Source organism: Anas acuta, chromosome 1, assembly GCF_963932015.1.
Source record: "Anas acuta chromosome 1, bAnaAcu1.1, whole genome shotgun sequence".
In the NCBI taxonomy this organism is placed as follows: domain Eukaryota; kingdom Metazoa; phylum Chordata; class Aves; order Anseriformes; family Anatidae; genus Anas; species Anas acuta.
In genome coordinates, this window is record NC_088979.1 from 201,247,785 (window position 1) to 201,253,275 (window position 5,491).

At 46.5% G+C, this 5,491-nt stretch overlaps 1 long non-coding RNA gene across 1 annotated transcript; it reads right to left on the bottom strand.

Moving 5' to 3' along the window:
* Positions 1-2,337: 2,337 nt before the first annotated feature.
* LOC137850340 (uncharacterized) lies at positions 2,338-4,589 on the bottom strand. Its single transcript, XR_011092493.1, has 2 exons — positions 3,927-4,589; positions 2,338-3,616 (listed from the first exon to the last, which is right to left on the bottom strand). It is a non-coding gene; the product is annotated as an uncharacterized lncRNA (long non-coding RNA).
* Between the last annotated feature and the right edge of the window lie 902 nt (positions 4,590-5,491).

Genomic DNA, 5,491 nt, shown 5'->3' on the forward strand with positions numbered 1-5,491 from the left:
GTGGTGGAGCAGTGGATGTCCTTTTCCCTGATGTCAGTAATCTCCTGAGATGCAATTAGGTTTACAGCTTCACAGGTGTGTCTCCAATTACCAATGTGCTGCAAGTCAGCTCCAAGCCACTGTCTGCCACTGTTACCACGAGGCTGCTGGGAACTTGTGACAGCCTGTACCGTGAGATTTCAGGTCAGGAACCATCATACCTTCTCTTATCTGATAGAACATGTTGTATCTTCTATGGAACTCAATGTATCTGACTGAAATGAATAAAATAAAATAAATAAAATAAAATTGACCTTGACCTCCCAGACTTCTCTGCCTGTTCTTCCTGGTTTCAGGGCAAAAGGAGAAGAAAGTACTCACTTGGTGTGTTACACAGCAGGGGATGTACATGTGTTATGGCACACTGCCATACCCTGTGTTGCCTTGGCTTTGGAACGACATGGGTTTCCTAGGTGGAAAGTGCAAATTTGTATCATTCCAGTGCCAGCTAGGTGCATCTGTGGCAGAAAAGCACACTTAGAGGCGCCCACGGCTATGAGCGGTGGAGGGATGACTGCAGGTGCATCATGTGTCATAGTGAACCACTTTCTGGCATGACTAACACAGGCCTTGCCTTCTACCCATCCTAAAAACACAGAGGGCAGAGCAGATCTGATGCTCTCCAGAGCTGCCTGAGCTCCCCATCCAGTCAGTGGTATTGATGGTACAAGGACTTTTTTATTGCCTGTGCCTAAAGCGAGCATCACACCCACTGCTTACACTGTGAGCCAGGCATCGCCCACCTTTGTCTCGAACTTAAACTGCAATGTGGGTGCTGAAACATGTTGCAGGTGCTGCAGCGGGGCATCTCCATGCAGGTTTGTGTCCTCTTAGAGAATTGCTGCCATAAAGACTATAAAAGCAGATTGTTACTGATAAGGATAAAACACCTCCTTAATTACCTGTGGGTTTAAGGGGCAGACAGAGCTGGGTCAGAACAAAATCTCCAAGCTGTCCTTAACACTTCTCTGAGTTCAAATTCACTCCCTGAGACTCACCAGGGCAACAGAGAATCACCCTAAGGATCACTTCTGGAAAAAAAAAAAAATCCTGGCTCAATAAAACACTCAGGTTGGATGAGGGCTCCCCTCCCTTAAATATCCTCGAAGACATTCCAAAAAACCTTTCCCTGGGGCCCATTCCCTGACCTCTTGCAGCCCATCAGCTATTCATCACATCGCAGGTCATCATGACCATTTTAGGCAGGAAATTAAGCTTCTCTCGCTAAACACCCTTATCTTATCACCACAGTCAACATTTCGAACTCACTTGCCCCACAGACATTTCCCTTAATATCCATAAAGCTGGGACAGATCAAAGGGTAGTTATCACATGTCATGTGTGCTCACCATTAAGGAAAGCTTTTCTCCCAGGTGCCACACCTTCACATTTTCCCCGTGGCTTAATTCAACCTACCAGTGGATGAAGTGCATTAGTGGCCATGGGAGTCAATCAGGAACTTTTCCTTTTGAGTCATACAAGGACATTTAATTTTTTTCTTGGTAGCTACATCAGAACGATCAGATCATTGAGGCACGCTTAGATTCATATTGATTCAACCAAATAAAATTGGTATACAGTTTTAACTAAATGGTTCTACTGTTGTTTGCTCTGGAGGAGGTATCAAGGATTTTATGTTTATTCAACCCCATTCTCATAAAAGAGCATACTGGTATTAAGTGCATCTCTATATTGACATGTTTGTAACAAGGCAGACTGAGAAAAGTCTTTTTTGCATGTGTGCATGCAAAAAAAAAAAAAAAAAAAGGCATCATATGCCACGTATTCACTTCTGCAGACATCAGATATATGCAATACTAATGCCAATACATCCAGACTATCACTTCCAGCACTGGATTCATACCTGGGTGAATGTGGGTGGATATATATATATATGTATATATGTAAATGCATATGCACACATACACACATATATATGTAAAAATTTGTGCATGCATGAGGATAAATGGGTGGATGGATGGATGAGTGATCCAGAAGAGCATTTGTGTGGAGGTCCAGATATCCAAAAAGAAACATTCTTGGGCATGTGGACATCAACTTGCTAGATATCCTAGCATATTTATAAAAACCTTGCAGGCAGGATATCCTTCCTGCCCTGCCTCTGCATACAGAAGTGAGCCCAGGTTCTTTGGGAAGGAAGGTGTCTGGCATGCAGCGTCGATGTGAGTGTGTCCATGAGACAAAGAGAAACAAATATTTGTATGCTGAGTGGTGATGAACAAATACTTGCCCGTGTTTATTCCACACCCCAGGGTGGGGCTGGCACTCAGGCTGATCAAGTGAGCCTTTTTTGTATTTGTTCTGGCACTCTGTGGGGTTTTTCCCCAGACCTTTCCCAGCCCTCTGGAGGGGTTTGGTTTGGGAGGTAGGGGCGTGCTGGACAAAGCTGCTCCGTAACTATCAAGGGTGCAGGGGTGGGATGGGGACTGGCTGATTGGGGAAGATTAATGAGCAGTGTGGGGAAAGGGGAGGCATCTCTCTAAATACAGAATGAGTCAAACTCACCTCTGGGGAAGGGAGAAGACAACCTGAAGCAGAGAAGAGGCGTTGACGAGGTACCATATGTGCACCCAGTCACATCCACTGCTGTTTACTCAAGCTGGAGGGATGGGAGCAGAAGCAGAACCTGATTTAGGTCACATAAGCCTTTCTCTTTGCTCAGTGCTGGAGTCAAAACATCCCTTGAGCAAGAGAAGGAGGAGACAACGAGCTGGTGCATTGTGTGGGTGATCAGATAGGACGTGATGCACAGTCCTGGATGATGCCATTTCTCCCAGCTGAGTGCTCCAAGCAGAAGGCGGTTTCGCAGCTCTCTAAATCCTTTTTTTTTTTTTTTTTTTTTTTTTGGCGTGGACCTTATAACAGGCTATTTTGGTTTTATCTGACACTTTATTTTCATAACCATGCAGCTTTGCATAAGTAATGAACACTGCTCTCAACACGTTCTGTAAAGCAAACACTAGCTGGCAAGGAGCTCGCCGTATTTATGCACCTAAAGGATGGGCATGGTTTGGTTCCCCATCTCCCTTCTCTCCCACGCTGCTTTCTCAGTGCACTGCCTCTGGGCTCTGCATGAAACCTTCTGGATTGTTAATTCTGGGCTCTGTACAAAACCTTCTGGATTGTTAATTCAGCACAGCAAGGACCTATGTACAGCTCCATGTCCATGCATGGCTCCATGCCACAACGGTTGCATCTTGGTCAGCCTCTAGGCATTGCCCTCAGGACTTAATTGGCCTCACCTGCAATTTTCTGACTTGAGGACCTGAGTTTCCAAAGTCCTTAGAGGTTTTGGTGAAGTCATGGTGTTCAGCATCTCTGAAACAAAGACAGAAGGTGCCATGCCAGGAGCACCATGGCAGCTAACCCAAAGCATCCGGACCACATCTCTCAATTTTTTCCAAGTGTAACAGTAGTAGAGCTAAATGTAGGTCCAGGGGCAAGCCACCAGTTCTGCCAGGCTGGTAATTCAAGGGAAGTAACTGGCAGAAACCCTTTCACCAGGAGATTACATGTAGAGAATCATCATAAAATCAGCGTTGATGGATGGTTGTCTCTGCCAGGGCAACAACAACAACAAAAAGGAAACAAACAAACAAAAAAAAGGAGACTTTAAGACCTGTGACCAAGCAATAGGAGAGCTACCCAAAATCTGCCTAGCCGTAAATTAGACATGGTTTTTGCCTAAGCCATGCAGAGCACACTAATTACTGGAAATGAGTCTATGCGACACATGGTCACGTCCTTCCCCTCCTCCCCTTCCTCCCCCTTGCTCGCAGCCGCAGCTCTGCCCTTTCGTTTTGAGCAGCTGTGCTGCTTCCAGCAACCAGGTGAAGATGCAAATCTCAGTCACTTCTTCCACTCACCGCATGTGAGAGGACTGCATTTACTGGTGGAGAGCCGTCACTACCCACGGCTTTAAGTGCTGCTGTATGCAAAGCCTCCAGACTTTCTTATTCAAGGGAGACGTTAACACCACATGTTTTCTACAGGCTTCATTATAAATGGATAGGCAAATCCCATCTGAAGTCAACCAGCCTCATTGCTTAGCAGGGCTGCTGCAAACTTTTCTCCATCCGGGTGGAGAATTAGGCAGTGCAATAATTAAACACTGGTTGCCAGCTGCAAGAGAAGCTGCAAATTTTTGCCAGGGGCAGCATGTGCCAGGCAAGGCACAGGTTGCAAATCAAAGCATCAGCACTACTAAACACAACATCAAGAAGTTAAGGATGGAGTAAACATCCAGTTTCCCTTGTGTTTTGTGGCTCCACCAGCCCTCCATCTGCTAGATCTGTGACTCTTGCTAGAGGCTACACCAGGAATTTATATTCAAAGAAAGACAGATCCCTCCAGGGATCAGTGAAGCCTGCTTGGGGATCCTGGCAATAAGTAAGGTGATGATCTACCACTCCTTCTCCCAGATGTTTCCTGGACAAAAAGAAACCACAAAAAGGCTTTGGGCTCCTGGAGAGCTATTACTGAATCCACTGTGCCACCTGCATCCCTCTCTGACCTCCTGAGGTACCCGTATGAGCATGTGACACTCCCAGGCATAGTAATAGTGATAGTAGTAGTGATAGTAATAGTGATAGTGGTAGTAAGTCATAGTAATACTAATAGTAATAGCAATAGCAATATTAATAGTAGTAACACAATAATAGCAACTATAATAATAACTACAATAGTATTAGTAATAATAGCAATAGTAAAAATAATCATAATTATACAACTTTTCCATCGGTCAGGAGACCAACCCATTTTGGGATGGTTTGCACACATAGAGCCCAGCACAATGGGGGACCTCCAGCAGCCCAACACCTCCTGCCATGCCTTGCAGCTGCAAGGAGGTGGTCACGGAGGCAGTGTGAGAAGGGTTATTTGCACCCACTGCTGCATTTTGGACCTCAAGGAAAAGAAAGCTGCTGAGATATGCTGCTGGGGCACAAGGAGCAGCAGCTGCACGTATCACCTGGCTGTCCCCATAAAGGAGGAAGGAGGGCACTGTGGGTGAGGAGCAGGATGGAACCCAGGTGGTGACCACATTGAGCATCTCGCTGAAATCCCTCCCAGGGCATGTCCCCGTCACTGCTTTGGGAAGAAACCTGAGCAGGATGCGACCATCTCCATCCATCCATCTCTGCTCCATAGGGTGATGCCCTCCATCAGAAAGGTGCCCCATGGAGGTGTCCCAAGTGGCAAGTGAGGAGCAGTGCCACTCACATGCCCTCCCAGCAAACCAGAGCCATTGTGCTCCAAAACCATCTTCTGCCCCTCAAAAGCCCACACTCCTGCCTTCCACATGCAAACATTTGGGACGAATTGGGACCAGGTTTTGCTCTGAGTTCTGGGATTTGCCCACTTGTGGCATGACCACGGTGTGCATCACGCCCTGGTCTGCTCCTTGCCCAGCAGTGCCCAGGCTTCTCCAGCG